The sequence below is a fragment of the Caretta caretta genome, chromosome 1 (assembly GCF_965140235.1).
Source record: "Caretta caretta isolate rCarCar2 chromosome 1, rCarCar1.hap1, whole genome shotgun sequence".
Classification (NCBI taxonomy): Eukaryota; Metazoa; Chordata; order Testudines; family Cheloniidae; genus Caretta; species Caretta caretta.
Genome location: NC_134206.1, coordinates 14042259 through 14060752, shown reverse-complemented (window position 1 = coordinate 14060752; position 18494 = coordinate 14042259). Strand labels below are relative to the sequence as shown.

At 44.1% G+C, this 18494-nt stretch overlaps 1 protein-coding gene across 3 annotated transcripts in view; it reads right to left on the bottom strand.

The window, feature by feature from the left end:
* Window positions 1-18494, bottom strand: part of GDPD5 (glycerophosphodiester phosphodiesterase domain containing 5) — a 335216-nt gene that overhangs the window by 169842 nt on the left and 146880 nt on the right. The window lies entirely within an intron of this gene.

Here is an 18494-nt window from a genome sequence, read left to right as displayed (position 1 = left end):
TTATGGAAACATAGCGATACTAACATGAAGGATGTTAATGATTCACGATTACAAGGCTTAGTGATCATGCTAGCTTTGATGCATTCCCAATCTTCTTACTATTCACTGCAACACTTGGGCGATACTTACTCCCCATAACGCACAGCCTATGGAACCCATTGCCATACAGTACCACTGAGGCCAAGAGTCTAGCAGGGATAGGCATTAATGTGAACAAGACTATCCAGAGATATAAGTATCAGGGGATAGCCGTGTTAGTCTGTATCCATAAAAACAACAAGGAGTCCGGTGGCACCTTGAAGACTAACAGATTTATTTAGACATGAGCTTTCGTGGGTAAAAAATCCCACTTCTTCAGATGCATAGAGTGAAAATTACAGATGCAGACATAAATATACTGACACATAAAGGGAAGGGAGTTACCTCACAAGTGGAGGACCAGTGCTGACAGGGCCATTCGATCAGGGTGGATCTAGTCCACTCCCAATAATAGATGAATCATAGAATCATAGAATATCAGGGTTGGCAGGGACCTCAGGAGGTCATCTAGTCCAACCCCCTGCTCAAAGCAGGACCAATCCCCAATTAAATCATCCCAGCCAGGGTTTTCTCAAGCCTGACCTTAAAAACTTCTAAGGAAGGAGATTCTACCACCTCCCTAGGTAATGCAGGTGATGTCAATTCCAGGAGAGGCAAAACTGCTTTTGTAATCAGCCAGCCAGCCCCAGTCCCTATTCAAGCCCAAACTAATGGTGTTAAATTTGTAAATGAATTTTAGTTCTGCTGTTTCTCTTTGAAGTCTGTTTCTGAAGTTTTTTTGTTCAAGTATAGCTACTTTCAAATCTGTTACAGAATGTCCAGGAAGATTGAAGTGTTCTCCTACTGGCTTTTGTAGGTTACCATTCCTGATGTCTGATTTGTGTCCTTTTATTCTTTTATGTAGGGACTGTCCAGAGATATAGTAATAAATAACTTTTAAAAAATGGTTTTGGATGAGACACAAACCCTCATGCTGCCTCTAACTAGTGGTGGTGAAGAGGAAACTTTTCCTAGAGAGACAAGTTATCCATAACAGCTGCTGGGTTTCTTGCACCTTCCTCTGAAGCAGCTAGTCCTAGAAACCATTGGTGACTGGAGAATAGTCTAGACAGATGTCTAGCATGATCCAGTAAGGTAGAGGTGGCCAACCTGGGGCTCCGGAGCGACATGCAGCTCTTCAGAAGTTAAGATGCAGCTCCTTGTACAGGCACCGACTCCTGGACTGGAGCTACAGGCGCCAACTTTCCAATGTGCTGGGGGGGTGCTCACGGCTCAACCCCTGGTTCTGCCACAAGCCCCACCCCCTCTCCACCCCTCCCCGCCCCCTCCTCTGAGCCTGCCATGCCTTTGCTCCTCCCCCTTCCCCCGAGCCTCCTGCACCCCACGAAACAGCTGATCAGCAGCGCTGCCGGTGGGTGGGAGGCTCTGGGAGCAGCGGGTGGGAGCGGGACTGATGTGGGGCTGCTGACGTATTACTGTGGCTCTCTGGCCATGTACACTGGTAAATTCTGGCTCCTTCTCAGGCTCAGGTTGGCCACCCCTGCAGTAAGGCAATTTCTATGTTCCTACAGGCATTTAGCAAGTCTCCCTGGTTTCAGAGCTTGCTCCCTGGCTTAGCTTGTAGCCTTCTGCAGAACTTGAACTGGAAATGAGATAAACACGTGAACCTGTAAGAGTGTAAAACTGTATTAAAAAATAGAGCGGAGTCTGTAGTCACTTAGTTGACCCTGTGAAAGGTGTGTGGCCTCCCTGTTTACACAGTCATTGCACAATGGGCATCCTGATTGAAAGTGTTAATTTTTCGGGCTTCGTGGTTATTTGATTACTTGGGGTTACCAATACTGTGAAGTCAGGCTCCCAAAAGTCACAACATGTTTTAAAATCTCATGATTTTTAAACTAAACAAATTCAGGATTCTTTTTATAGGTCTTCTGGGGTTCGGGAATTTAGGGTTCACATTTTCAAGTGCAGATATGAGAGTATCCTTAAAGGAAGCAGAGATTTTCCAGTTAATAACCTGACTCAAGCAGCTGGGTTTAAAAAAAAAAAAAAAAAGAGACCAGATATCATGAGACTAGCAATAACAACATCTCAAGAGTTGAAAACAGTGTTGCCAACTACTCCTGACTCACCTAACTAGTCTCTTTTCATTGGACTAATAGTAAACAGCCTAATTCCCCTTTAAGGAAAGGGGTAGAGTCATATTTGAGCACTATGAGATTTAAAAAAAATATGAGACAGGTCTTTTACCCGCCACCCGCATGCTCCTCTAACTCAAAATAGGCAGCAGGTTTAAAAACAAGCAAAAGGAAGTACTTCACACAATGCATAGTCAACCTGTGGAACTCATTGCCATGGGATGTGGTCAAGACCAAAACTATAAATGGATTCAAAAAAGAAATAGGTAAGTTCATGGAGGATAGGTCCATCAATGGCTATTAGCCAAGATTGTCAGGGATGCAATGCTATGCTCTGGATTCTGGGACGGGACGATGAGTATGGATCACTTGATTGATCTCTTCTGTTCATTCCCTTTGAAGCATCTAGCATTGGCCACTGTTGGAAGAGCTAGAAAGACCATTGGTCTGACCCAATATGACCATTCTTATGTTGAAAAGAGCTGAATACACAAAATTCCTTCTGGAGCTTCTCTTGAAGATGCAGCTGACAGAACAAGAAACAATGGTCTCAAGTTGCAGTGGGGGAGGTCTAGGTTGGATATTAGGAAAAACGCTTTCACTAGGAGGGTGGTGAAGCACTGGAATGGGTTACCTAGGGAGGTGGTAGAATCTCCATCCTTAGAGGTTTTTAAGGTCAGGCTTGACAAAGCCCTGGCTGGGATGATTTAGTTGGGGATTGGTCCTGCTTTGAGCAGGGGGTTGTACTAGATGACCTCCTGAGGTTTCTTCCAACCCTAATCTTCTATGATTCTATGAAGGCTAATGCAAAATATATAATGCAAAGCAAAATATTTTATGGACGACAGATAAATCCATGAATATTGTATTTTATCATGGAAACCCTGAATGCATCCGATGAAGTGAGCTGTAGCTCACGAAAGCTTATGCTCAAATAAATTGGTTAGTCTCTAAGGTGCCACAAGTACTCCTTTTCTTTTTGCGAATACAGACTAACACGGCTGTTACTCTGAACCCTGAATGAGAGGTCCTTAACTAGATTACGGCTTGCTAGAGCTGCTGAAATTAAATGCAGTGAGAACATTCACTGAATTATTAAACAGTGAGTGCCCCAAACCAATTCTAGCCAGCCAGGGATATGTATAAGAAAAAAGAGTAAGTGCTGTGTTTTACAGGGTTGGCTGAACATTTTAAGGGATTATTGTCAAGACTTGTTCTGCTCCTTTTCCTTCAGTGTGAATTTTCACTCCTTTCTTGAAAGGAAGTGGCTGCTGACATTTATAAGCATCCAGCTCTCTGGGGAGCACACCTAAAGAGACGCCAGGAGTGCCAGCTTGAGGCTAGGTAAGTTTCTCGCATCGAGGATCAAAAAAGACACCAGAAGTTAGCAGATCCCACCCCAATTCTGAATGCTGGAACCAAGCAGCATTCTGTTTGTGTTTGTAGCTAGTCATGATGCCGGCTGCTTAGGAGTTAGTTACTCTGCTATCAGATACAATCCTCAAGTCAGATTCCAGTTGTGCAATCTTATCTGTTTGTAGGTCACTTTTTTGAATTATACTTCAAACCAGAAAAACACTTCTTTGCGCTTCGCTTGTCCTATCTTAGGTGGCACATACAGAACATCAGTCACGCTGGTATCAAGATATTACAATAGGTTCTAGACACTAACTTTCCGATCCAAGCATTTCCAAGCACTGCACTGCCTTGCAACATGTAGTTATTTGTGTCTGTACCAAATCAAAAAAGTAGCATGTTATAACCCTTTTGTACAGTTATAAATGATTACAGAAGGTACAAGACAATTGAGAATTATGTCCAGAAGCTTCACAATAGCCTGTGATGTAGATACAAGATTAAATTACTTGCCCAGAATTGCACAGGACATCTATGGGAGAACTGGGAACCAAACCCATATGTGAAACCTGTTTGTTCCCTTCTCTTCAGTGCAAGACTATTCTTCCTCAGCTGAGGCCTTACATTAAAGAGATGACAAAATGATCAGGTGGCAGGAGGGGGTGTGAAAGAGAAACAGACAACAGCTCGACATGGGCAAAATCAACAGCAGGTTCCATAGGTGCTGGAACTACAGGGGCTGGGGGTGCTCCTGCACCCCCTGGCTTGAAGTGGTTTCCATCACATACAGGGTTTACAGTTTGGTTCAATGGTTCTCAGCACCCCCACTATAAGAATTGTTCCAGAGCCTGGCGATTTCAGTTCTGCAAGTCTTACCTGCCAGAGTTTGCAAATGCAAGGAACAGAAGCGGTTCAGATCCAAAAACCCAGAACTGGACAAGTTTGGAGTTTTGGCCCATGTCTCAAATGAGAACTTTGAAATTATACTGAATTTTCCTCAGTTAGCCCCACCCTGGCTGCATGCAGAAGAACCATCTGCCAAGCTACAGAGCAACAGACACTTACCTCAGGATACCGCTGTTTGTAGTTCAGGAGAAGCTATTCACACCAAGTTCAGAGAGAAGAACCAAGCTGCCAGCAAGCACGCCTGCTGTCCGGAAGCTTGACCCTTCCAATTTCCTTTCTTTATGTTTGTGTCATTGAGAAAGCTTCCATTTTATCACAGGAGCTGGCTCTTCACCCCAACCCAAACATCTATTGATTTCCCCTACCGTCACTTTTATTTGTGTCTAAAAGCAAAATCCATCAGTGAAAGGAAAAAGTCAGAGCCGAAAACAAGCTCCTCTATTGTGTTTTTCTGTCTGAAGTCAGCACTTGCCGCTCTGGACAGCTTGGCCCCAGTGAGGAGGTCACTGGTTTTCCACTGGCATAGCACATTCTGTCTGAGCTCTCTTGGGAAAGGATTACTCTGAACCGGATGGGGAAATACATTTTGTCCCCCTTCCACCCAGCCAAAGTTTCCACTTCAAACCTCGATGAGGAGGGCTGCAGTTTTCATTCATATATTAAATGTGGGAGAAGGCCATTCCCCACACAGGCAATAGTTCAGTCTGCTTTGGAAAATGAATTAAGCTACTTAAGTCTTAGAAGAATAACTTAAAATTGGGATCTAGCTCCTCAGGTAACATTGGAATTATGCTGGTTTAAGACACCATGACGTCTGCGCTAAAACCCGGTTAATAGCACTGAATGATTCAATCATAAAAATCAGGCAGATACGTACAATTAGAAGATGCCAGAACACGTGCTTTATCCTTTAGGAGTTTAGTTCCAGTGGTTGGTGCCAGGTTGAGAGCCCAAGCCGCAGCAGGGCAGCCCTGCCAACATACCTTAATGCTGACCTCGTGGGACTACATACCACGAGCTGGCACTATTAATCACATCTGATAGATGGTAGAAGGGAGGTGTCCAAGGCTGACACAGTAAAGCTAGCACCAAAACCGGGAACAGAACCCAAGAATCCTGCCTCTCATCTCTAACCACTATTCCACATTCCCTCTCAATACCACAGCATGCCATGGAAGTAATCACTGCATTTTACAGTGAGATTAATGGACTGATCCAGAGGACCCTGCTACACTAATTTGTTGTGATGGGTTGGGTCACAGAAACCCCCTTGGGACTGCCACCTAATGTGCTGAGACTACTTCTGAGCCAGTTTCCCCTGGCAGCTTGGGACTTCAGTACCCTGCCTTGTTGAGCAGACATGCTAGCCTGCTGCAAACACAGACCCAGGTCTGAACCACGTCCCCCAAAAGCTGCAGGCGTAACTGAAAACATCTTAGGAAGTTTTCCTGTCTCCAGCACCCAGATTACCCAGTTTCCAATAGGGTCCAAACCCCTAATAAATCCGTTTTACTTTGTATAAGGCTTATACAGGGTAAACTCAAATTGTTTGCCCTCTATAACACTGATAGAGAGATGTGCACAGCTGTTTGCTCCCCCAGATAATAATTACTTGCTCTGGGTTAATTAATAAGCAAAAAGGGATTTTATTAAATATAAAAAGTAGGATTTAAGTGGTTCCAAGTAATAACAGACAAAACAAAGTAAATTGCCAAGAAAAATAAAAACCACGCAAGTCTAAGCCTAATACAGTAGGAAACTAAATGCAGGTAAATCTCACCCTCAGAGATGTTCCAATAAGCTTCTTTGACAGACTAGATTCCTTGCTAGTCTGGGTCCAGCAATCACTCACACCCTTGTAGTTACTGTCCTTTGTTCCAGTTTCTTTCAAGCATCTCTTTGGTGTGGAGAGGCTATCTTTTGAACCAGCTAAAGACAAAACAGAGGGGTTTCCAGTGCCTTACATAGCCTCTCTCTTGTGGGTGGAAACCCCTTTGTTCTCCTGTGTAAAATCTCCTCAACGAGATGGAGTTTGCAGTCACCTGGGCAAGTCACTTGTCTATGAATGATTCAGCTTTTTGCAAGCCGATGCCATTGTTTACATGTTAGTTTGAACATTCCCAGGAAAGCGCAGATGTGGATTGACATCGTCCAAAGACCATTGTCAGTTAAGTGTTTCTTGACTGGGAACTTACTGAGAATAGTCCTTTCTCAATAAGCTGACCAAATGCTTCACTGAGGCTACTTAGAATCAAACAAATACATAGCCAATATTCATAACTTCAAATACAAAAATGATACACACAGACAGCATAATCATAACCAGCAAACTACAACCTTCCCATAAACACCCCACTTGGCCTCCTCTATATAAGAATTGGTGCAACCATAGGACCCTGGTTGCAACAATGATCTATATGGTCACAGTTTATGTCAATAACATCACATATGTATTTTATAAAAAGGGACTACAAGATATTTTCAGTTATATCGACTCACGTCAGAAAGATTTGTTGTTGTTGATGATCATCGTATAATTAAATCTAAAAATGCAGCCAATTATTGCCCACCACATCAAAGGATATGCTGCTCTGTATGAGGCAGACACTTCCTTCTCTCTTGCCATTTTATTTGCTCACTCATTCCCATTTTAATTTGTATTTTGCCATGAAGAACAGGTTTATGCACATCTCAGTACACCAAGATGCCAATATGTACAAAAGGAGTTTCTTTTATTTATTTGCATTGCTAGGCACAAAGTAGCCATTCAAGTGCAGTCGTCTAAGCCCTGGGAATAATAGAAAATACCATAAGGGACTGATAAGATCAGGCTGACGTGGATATCAGAAATTCATATTTTCACTGACTCTCTCTCTCTCTGTGAGTACAGCCGAAGCCCGCCCAGCCCACAGCCTCACATTGAGCCAGCCTTCAGCCATCATTGGCTCTCAGTTTCACCTCTCCAACTCCCCAAGCTTTACTAGTTCTTGGCTGTCTGGCCCTGCTGCTTCCCTCGTGTTCCATTTAACAGCGAGTCATCGTGCTAATCAAGCTAGTTCCTAACACTCTGTTTTAAACAACTACAAAGGCATGAGTCCAGAAATGGCTCCAATCAGATACTTTCGAATATCTGCATAAAATCACGATCATTAAATGTTTAACATCTTCTAGCTTTGTACACAGTGGTGTTGTAGCCATGTTGGTCCCAGTATATTAGAGAGACATAGTGGGCGTCAAGTCTGCTTTCTTTCTTGGCAGCTTCCCTCGGTACCCTGAGGGCTACAGAATTTGGACAAGGAAAACACATTTTCATGGTATATTCAACCAAAAGTCACAAGGGAAGAGTGAAGTGAGATTTCAGAATTAGTTTTTTGTCTCCCTCTCACTGGAAGTGATCCAAGTCCCTTTTAGATTTCTTAATGCATCATGCGGTTACCATTGCAGTTCAGGATTACGCGGTACTTGCTATGTTTGCCAACCCCATCTAAACCACAATTACCTTTTGCACCCTTTTATAATCAATTAGTTGGCGTAAAATCATCTAGTAAGGCTCCAATTCTCACGCCTGTCTCTTGCTATGCTATTCGTTACCCAATCAGTGATCTCTTATCTAACTGCATTCAGCACCGGACACACAAAGAACTGTACTATTTTCTCAGCAGAAAACATGGTCTGCCAAAGTTCCTCTGGTTTTTTTTTTTTCCTCTTAAGGGTCTAGTCTAGAGAATGGGGCAAAATTCTCAACAGGCGTCAATCAGCACTGCTCACTTGAAGTCAATGTAGTTATGCTGGTTGCCATCTCCTGAGATTCTGTCCTCACATCCTTATTTTGGGGGCCCAAGAGGGACTAATTTACCCAGAAGTGGAGGAGAGAACAAAATACAAGACCTTTGAGAAAGGGATTCCTGATCTTCCCCACTCTAGAGAAAACAATACTACAGGCTAGTTATTCAGGGAACAATCCCCAACCTTCCGGTGCTCTTGCATTTTCCCCCCCTTTCTACCACCACTGCCGAGTAGTTTGGTTGTCCTGCCCTGTTTGCCCTCAAGGAGTTACAATCATAGACAAGAGACTACCAGACAAAGCCCTGGCTGGGATGATTTAATTGGGGATTGGTCCTGCTTTGAGCAGGGGGTTGGACTAGATGACCTCCTGAGGTCCCTTCCAACCCTGATATTCTATGATTCTATGATTCAGACTGGAAAGCGAGAGTCAGGCCACATGGAGCATAAGACAATGAGATAAAAACAGATTCTAAGTCACAACTCTGATACAAAACCACTCCTGGATTCTCAGGAGTTCACCAAAGTAAGGCTGCCAACAACTCTTTATTTCCCCAGCTGCGTCCTGAAACATCTTAGGGCATGTCTACACTACTGCAAAAGTTGATGTTATTTATATCGCTTAGGGGGTGTGAAAAAGTGAGTGACATAAGTTACATCAGCTTCAAGTAGTGTCTATACCCCAGTACGTTGGCGGGAGACACTCTCCCGCCGACATAGTTTCTGCCTCTCCCGTCACCGTAGTTACTCCACCTCAACAAGAGTGCTCTCCGATCGGCAGAGTGCGTCTTTACCCCACACGCTCAGGCCTGCCAACAGAGACAGGCAAATGGGTCAATTGCCCAGGAGCCTGGTGATTTAAAAGGGCCTGGATGGATAGGAGAGATATGTTGGGTTTTTTGTTTTGTTTTTTTTAAATAAAAATTAAGATAAAGTTAACTAGATCAAGCAACACCACGACGTACACATAGTGGGTTCTAATGTGTTATCAACAGGATAAATAGTAGCGTCAAAAACCTCAGCCATCCCTTTCTAGGGGGGCCATTGACTGTTTTGCCCTGGGCCCTGCTGTCGGCAGGCCCGGACGCGCTACATAAACATTGCTCCATTGATGCACCGATATAGCACAGTAGTGAAGACAAGCCCTTAGTAAGACCATCGTACTGGCCATCAAAACTAGGTCTGACAAACTTAATGGCTCAACATTCAATGTTATGTTTTGCTCCATGAGAAATGGCACTCCCCCCAGCCCTGTGAAGAAATGCACATCCCTCCTTACACATAGCGAGATCTAAGAGGGCAGACATTCTGATCAGAAGTTACCTTGTGTTAACAAATGGCTGCATCTAAACAGACAAACATGCTAGACCTTTCTTACATCTCCTAGACCCCAGAGACAATGTCGACAACAAAAGAATTAAAGTATGAAAACAGAAGTCCTCTGCTCTCCTTACATTCCCCAGCACAATGCTGACATTGGGGTGCGAGTAATAAGAGCCCAGATTCCTCCCCAGCATTCAAACTCACCAGCTAGCTGAAGTCTTGGTGATTAGCTTTTCAGAATTACCGCGGTGAGGTTAGAATTCTACTCTGCAGAAACAAGGGTGCATTTATTCCTATACCTTCCAAAGAAAAGAAAATGCACAAGGATTTTTAACTTAGACAAAGCATCCTACTACTTGACATATTTTGCATTTATGAGAGATTAAAATGGCTTAAACACGGCTGGGAAAATTCTCAGTAATATAGGAGGCCTTCAGCACTAGCTGCAAATCAAAGCACAGCATCTCTGAATAGAAGTAGAAAGGTTTTACCTCCCTCCGCCTAGTGCTAAATGTCAAAAACAAACCCACAGCTGTCATGGGCAGAATCTAGGGGTCAGTAACCATTCACCACATGGCTGATCATTCCGTCCGTATGCTCACTGCAATGTCACTTTCACTCGACGCTGATAAAGCACTAAAGCGTAATACAGCATGGAGGAAGGATTCCTGTTTGCACTGCTCCATTTATCATTTGCTTTTGCTGAAGCAGCAGGAACCCCGGATGGTAGCAGATGATTATAATAAAAGAGTGTGTTAAGAGCTGCACACCAAAGGCATTAATAATCATAGTAATACCCAACCAAAAAAGCACTCTCGTTAGCTATCTACCTTAAAATGAGAAGAGACATTTCCTTGCTTTCTCAGGGATGGCTCAATAAAAAGAAAACTGTTTCAGGCTTACTGTGTTACTGGGGAAAGGAAAATTAACACAACAAAATGGTACAGTAAAATCAGAGCATCACTCTGGTGCTGTTCATTAAAGTTATGCAGTAGTTTAAGCAGCTACAAAGCATGAGCTTGTTAATGCACCCAAAAATAAGACAACAATTCATATGTTCTGAAGTAAAAGCAGCTAATGGAAAGTGGCTTATTTTTGCAATAAGACCAGGATAGCTGCTGACATTTTTTAAAAAGCAGCCACGAAGACAGAAAGGGGGGAAAGGATGTTCCTGCGGACTGGAACTCAAGATCCAAGTGAAATTCTTGTCTCTGCCACATACTTCCTATGGGATCTTAAACAAGTTGTTTCATCTCTCTGTGCCTTATTCCCTCACCGACGAAGTGGGGATAATACTTCCTTTTCTCCAGCTCTTTGTCTATTTAGATTGTAAGCTGTTCAGGGCAGGGGCCGTCTCTTAGGAGTACATGCAGTACCCAGCACGAGGCCCAAGTCTCATACGACATTTCTATGTGTTACTGCGTTACATATACCAGCCACCATCACGAACAAGGAGTGAAGGAGAGTTGCCGTGCTTTGGGGCATAAACAATCACCGTTTCCTCAGAAAAAGCCCAGTGAGAGAAGGAAAACACTTCACCTTGGTTGATTCAGTGAAGCCTCTGTAAATCAGAAACTTGTGATTACTAATAATTAGGAGGGATTTATTCAGAAAATGGGATTCATTAAAAAAAATCACTGTTAACCCTCACATGACTACACTGTCTAAGTCTATTCGTTCCCAAGGCACTACACAGGTCTGACAGTATGGCAGAGTCCCCGAGTATGCCCCCTCTTGGCACAGCATGGCCCTACAGGCCCCCTGCCCTCAGTTCCTTTCTACCTCTCCCATCAACGTGTTGCAGCCCGGTTACACTTGCGGGGGTTCAACTCATGAACGCAGTCCACTTCAGGCCTATATGCTGCCCTTCTGGAGCTTCCAATTTTGCCCTGGGTTCTGTGCTTCAGTATCCAGTTAATGGTTCTCCCTCCATTAACCTCTAAGCCAGGGAGCTGTGTCAGTCCCCCTGGTTTCTCTGGAGAGTCTCTCCACTCCAAAAAGTCTCCTCCTGTCCAGGTCCCCGAACTCATTACTGCAGCTTCCTGCTGGTTAAGGGATTTCGCAGCCATCCCTCCTGGGCTGTGTTGCAATTCAGGCAACCCTGATACACCACGTGCTAATGTGCATTGGCTGAGCTGAAAACCCCTGAAGCCTACATTTCGAAAACGAGATTCACACCAAAGAGAAGATGCAGGCTATTTTATCTGCTGCCTGCCTTTTGCTGGAAAGTCATTCTGAGAGGTAACTTGCGCTGACTATAAACTTGACTCCCCCTAAAGGCCAATGAAAACCAAATACACCTCTACCCCGATATAACGCTGTCCTCGGGAGCCAAAAAAATCTTACCGTGTTATAGGTGAAACCACGTTATATTGAATTTGCTTTGATCCACGGGAGTATGCAGCCCCGCCCCCCCTCCAGAGTGCTGCTTTACCATGTTATATCCAAATTCGTGTTCGATCGGTTTGCGTTATATTGGGGTAGAGGTGTAGCTAGTCGCACACAAAGCTAGTCATTGAAAGTTCAGACTCAAATGGAGAATGCCAGAGAGGAGACAAGTAATGAGGGATGTCCACTGTCGGCACCCAGGGCTTTGCTGGTTATTTGCCAGGAGTGCCAGAGCCATGCACCTGACCTAGCATCTGCCTTGAAAGATAAACAGAAACTTTCAGCCCTCAAGCTCCCCAGGGTTAGGTTTCATCTTGTGTACAAAGCACCCTACACCAGATAATGCAATTTCACCGGCGCTCCCTTACACAGACCTAGAGACTCTCCCTTTGGATATTTCTCCCCCACCCCCGTCCTGATTTTTCACACTTGCTGTCTGGTCACCCTAAACACTCACGCCTCAGTCTAGGAAGAGAAGCCTCCTGACTTCTGAGAGTCGCAATCAGTAACAGGCCTAAAACAAAGCCTCACATCTGAACATCCCCATATGTTGGGGAAATTTAGAGTCAAATCCCAGCTCCACAGACAGCCCTGATCTCTATAATAGCAGGATTAAGCCCCTGGAAACTGACCATCCCAAACTCATGACAATAAAGCCTTTCTAATCACACCTGTATGTGTCTCATTACATAGCTCATCATACACACACATTTTTATTTGATCCAGATAATACCTACTGGCTAGAAACCACAGTAATGATCCTAGCATGTCCAGCTTCAATGCTGAGTTATGCACCCTTGGTTTGGGATTTTAAAGACAAATGCAAGCTTGTTACAGCATAAGAAATGGAAAGGTGGACTGTGTACCACTATGCACCGGAGCAATGCCACTGCTTAAGAATAACGCAAACTCAAGAACCCATCTATAGGGCTCCATTCACCTACCCGTAAACCATGTTGCAATGTGTTTGGCTGTCCAACAGTTAATTCACAGCCCTTTATGCAGTGTTGATGGGATTAACGCCTATTTACAGAGTAGCAGTATGGCCTTACTACTTCCAAGGCTTCAGCTGTATTCTTACAACACAGTTGGGCCTTATCATAGAATCATAGAATCATAGAATATAAGGGTTGGAAGGGACCCCAGAAGGTCATCTAGTCCAACCCCCTGCTCGAAGCAGGACCAATTCCCAGTTAAATCATCCCAGCCAGGGCTTTGTCAAGCCTGACCTTAAAAACCTCTAAGGAAGGAGATTCTACCACCTCCCTAGGTAACGCATTCCAGTGTTTCACCACCCTCTTAGTGAAAAAGTTTTTCCTAATATCCAATCTAAACCTCCCCCACTGCAGCTTGAGACCATTACTCCTCGTTCTGTCATCTGCTACCATTGAGAACAGTCTAGAGCCATCCTCTTTGGAACCCCCTTTCAGGTAGTTGAAAGCAGCTATCAAATCCCCCCTCATTCTTCTCTTCTCCAGGCTAAACAATCCCAGCTCCCTCAGCCTCTCCTCATAACTCATGTGTTCCAGACCCCTAATCATTTTTGTTGCCCTTTGCTGGACTCTCTCCAATTTATCCACATCCTTCTTGAAGTGTGGGGCCCAAAACTGGACACAGTACTCCAGATGAGGCCTCACCAATGTCGAATAGAGGGGAACGATCACGTCCCTCGATCTGCTCGCTATGCCCCTACTTATACATCCCAAAATGCCATTGGCCTTCTTGGCAACAAGGGCACACTGCTGACTCATATCCAGCTTCTCGTCCACTGTCACCCCTAGGTCCTTTTCCGCAGAACTGCTGCCTAGCCATTCGGTCCCTAGTCTGTAGCTGTGCATTGGGTTCTTCCGTCCTAAGTGCAGGACCCTGCACTTATCCTTATTGAACCTCATCAGATTTCTTTTGGCCCAATCCTCCAATTTGTCTAGGTCCTTCTGTATCCTATCCCTCCCCTCCAGCGTATCTACCACTCCTCCCAGTTTAGTATCATCCGCAAATTTGCTGAGAGTGCAATCCACACCATCCTCCAGATCATTTATGAAGATATTGAACAAAACCGGCCCCAGGACCGACCCTTGGGGCACTCCACTTGATACCGGCTGCCAACTAGACATGGAGCCATTGATCACTACCCGTTGAGCCCGACAATCTAGCCAGCTTTCTACCCACCTTGAAGTGCATTCATCCAGTGCATTCATTATCTACACTGCATTTTCCCCCAACTGTTATATTTACAGTTCAGACAAGCATCTAGCCATAGATGGAGCCTAGGTAACCAAGAGCATGCGGTACAACAGGAAGGATGTGACAAACAGCTCCGCCGACATGTCCAGCAGAAATCTGGCTCCGGTTAGTGTAGCCTCTCTGTGGCTTTTAACAAGAGACAGTTTTAGGATATAAAGATCCCTGCTGTGCAGCACCTCAGGTTAGTAGGCAGAGCTTGGCTTGACAGCTTTTTCGGGCACACGCAAGAACTGCACATAGGACACCAAGTTGTTTGAGAGACAGCCAATAGGAGCAGTTTGTTTATAATGGAAAGAGGAGGACAGCCAGAAAAAGGAGCAGTCCAAGGTTCATTGCTATCGTTAAGGATGCCACACTCTTCATTATAATCAGTTCTGGTTTACTGAGTTCTACTGGACCCTGCACCAAGAGCTGCACAGAACCTGGCATCCCTGAACGGCAATGATTAATCTGGCCCCATGCTCTGCTGCACGTTCCTCACTGGAGCAGCAGGTTGCGTCAGGTAACCTGGGGGCAAGGTGACATTCTGTGCAGTTGCAAGAACTTCATGGCCTTGGAGACCAGCCTGGTCAGGAGAAGAGGAATAATCAAACACACCACAACACAGTTGCTAGCACACAAGCCCATACCGGAAACATCTGCAACATTAATTTGTTGTAGTTATCAGAAAATGCAAAAGCTATCCTCATTCAAGCAAGGTAAAAAAAAAAATAGTTGATTCATTAGATGATACAACAGGTGATTTAAAATAGTCACACCAATAAGCAGTGAGTGTGGAACTTATCCAAGAACGATTTGGATAGTTAACAAAAACGAACGATCTTTGAGTAGCTTGACATTTTTTAGGGTTCTTTGTTGTTTCTCTAACCTCTTGTGCAACAACCTTGCTATGGTACCCCTAGACTTCTAAGTAGTGTGTCTCGAAGCCATACCAAGTTACGCCAGTTTAAGTGACATTTTTGTGACATGGTCAAAAGATGACGAGTGATTAACACTGAGACCACTGAATTCATTTTACTTGTGAGTAAGCTAGAGGTGAAAGGCTCATGTACTAATTCAACGGCTAGGCTACCTGCTTAGCTTAATCTCCAGCAAAGTTTCACAGGGGCTAAATCCTTCCTTAAAAAAAACAAACCATGAAACCTACTCTGAAGTTCCGGAATCATGATCAATCTCTTTCTGGGTAAGTACAGCATTAGCAGTTTCTAGTTCTGTACGCATCAATTATAGAGGAGTATGGATTGCAACTAAGTCTCCAAGCTTCGGTGATGTTATTAAGCAGTGTTACTATAATGTTTCTGCATGAAAAAAATCAACATGCCAAAAATTCTAGTCTCAACAGCATTGGCTGATCCAAAGAAAACTACTCCTACTTATCCCAACAGTGGGATAAAAAAAAATACAACCAAGAATTGTAAATTGAACACAGCAGCGATTTACTAGAATAGTCCGTTCTTTAGGGAGCCATCCTGCACCGTCTGGACAATGCATTCACCAGTGATTCACTCAATCTATCTTTAAAATGTCTCCATGCATGAAGCATCCACCACTTCCCTGGGGAGACTATTCTGTACTCTAACTGGTCTTAATGCTAAGAAGTGTTTCCTGAGTCAGAATTTCTACGTGTTAACACTCAAGAGTGACATTTGCCAATAGTGTAAAACAGCCATGTACCTACTGTGAATAAAGATTTTGCAAACAAACTGATACACAAACTATACACTGAAATCATTCACTCACCACTGAAATACAGCCACTTGGAGAGTGGAATAGGATAGCCACACACGAGTGCACAACAATACTGCATAAAAGTTTAGTACAGATTTTTTTTTATGGAAGCCAATGTTAAAATTATCTAATACTCAGGTTAAGGAAAGAGTGTCTATACATCTGGGTATAATGCTTCAATTATCCCAAAGTACAAAGTTTGGTTTAAAAATCATAAAATACATATAGTACATAATCTGCACTATCCCAAATTAAGGTTAATCAATTTAACAACACAGTTTAGATATTACCATCCAAATATTTAGGTACATCACTCATAGAAGGTTATACTAAGAGCTGCCTGTGGAAAGCAAATATAGCAATGAGTGTAGATTGTTCCTCAGTAATTGATCGCTTAGGATAGTCTGTCCCTCAATAAATCCAATCCATCAAAGTAGTATTTTAGTTACTTTCCCGACTTTGCTTCTCAACAGCACTCCAGCTCATCTGTCCTGGCATTGCCCATGTCTAGTGAGGTGTTCTAAATACTACATCCAAAAATTAAACGTTAGGGGAAAACCAAGATGTAATTACCCGAATTGTAATTTGGTCTTTACTCTTTCAAAGAGCCCCATGGGAACTTTAATGATCACAAACAGCAAGGGCTTTAGTTTTCAGTCTTCTTTGAAAGACGTCTCCAGAAACTCTTGAGCACCAAGCTGGGACACTGCCTCAGTACTAACTCAGAAGGAAAGGCACTACTGATGAATTATCTTCACCACTTCCTAGAGCACAAGTTGTGTTCCTTGGAGGTCTCCCATTTAAGTATTGACCCAGCCTAACCCCACTTCGTTTATAAGTTCTGACAGGTCCATGCCTGAAGCTGTTATTTGTCACACATTTAGTTAGCAGCTCAGCTGCTCTTTGACTTTTTCTGTGCTTTGAAGGTTGCATCACTCACATCACACGCTAGCCCTGCTCTAATAATGTATTTCATATACATATGCTATCAGCGCCATGCAGATAAAAGTAATTGCAATGAACTGAGAGGAAGATAAGAAAAACTGTTCTGAAATCTTCAAAAGTAAAATGAATGAAGAAGCCATGGCCGGTTTCCTCATGACACTGGAGAGATTGCACCTGGGACAAATGGAAGGGAATTCAGAGAGGAGGGGCAAACATTACTAACAGAGACTGATGAGCAAACATTGAAGAGCTATGCCGCCGGGCATATTAAATAGTCTCTTGTATGTATAGTAAGTGCACTGTGGCCAACTTGTGATTCCATCATGGGGCTTGAAACAGTTGGTGTTTTTCTTCAAGCCTCAGCTGTTGCAGCCAAGAGCTTTTATGAGACTCTCAGCTTCTATTTTTTTTTTTAAAAAAAGTTTCTAGCCCTTGTGGTTGCAGAGAAAAGCTTGAAAATGTGACTCAGGTGGACCCTGAAGGCAAATAAAAAGGAGCCCAATTTTAAAAAAAAAATCATCAGAATTTGAAGGCAATCTCATGATTTTTGAGAGGTCTGATGGTTTTTGAGAGCTTGGGGTTGTCCATACCGGAAGTGTGAAATATCCAGGTGGCAGAGAAAGTTTCCAACAGAATCCATGGGGTAAAACAGAGATAAGTGGGATGAAACTGAGCTGAGAAAAATTAGGCTGGTTATCATGTGAGATTTCCTGATGGTGAGGTCTATTACTGAGACAGTCAGCTCCTAGGTCAGGGATCGTCTTTTCGTTCGGTTTGTACAGCGCCTAGCACATTGAGGTGCTGGCCCATGACTAGGGCTCCTAAGTGCTATCGGTACCAATACAATATCATGTCTCCCAAGCAGGGCCGTCCCTAGCAGGGTGCAGGGCCCAGGACATAGGCGCTGAGTTTCTAATCTGCCGGGGGGATGCCCTCCCTTGCCCCTACCCCCACCCCGTCCCCCAAGCACACTGTGCCCTCGCTCCTCTCTCCTCCCCCGCCAACACCTCCTGACACCGCAAAACATCTGATCCGCAGTAGGCGCAGAGAGGGAGGGGGAGGCACCGATCGGTGGGGCCCACCGGCGGCCAGGAGGCCTTGGGTTGAGGGGGAGGTTCTGGTAGAGGGGCTTCTCCTCACCCTCCTGCCACTCACCTCCTCACTCACTTGCCTCACCTTTCTACCTTCCTCCTCACAATTTTATTGAGGCACAGGGCCCCAGGCAGTCGCCCCAATTTGCCATGCCCAAGGGATGGCTCTGCTCACAAGAGAGGTGGAAGAAACCCTCGCATCTGTAGCCTTTTATTTTAAAGTGAATTTAGTAATGCTGTGTTACACCACCGGCAGTTCGGCTCTGCTGGATACAGTTTCAAGCAGTTTGAAAGTCACCTCTACTAACAAAGTTACTATTAAGGTTAGGATCACCCATGCATGTAGAAATTCTGTAAAGGCCGATGCAGAAGTTACAAAGATAGTCACACTCACATCCTTAACGATATTCTTAGGGTCTGACAGATGCCTTGCCACACTGATCAGCAGCAGAGGGATGGTTCCTGCTGAAGTTTTCCCACAGAGAAAAGACAAAAACTTTTACCCAATCTGGGAGTCCTCTTATCTTGTGACTGACAATACCTAATAATCTGT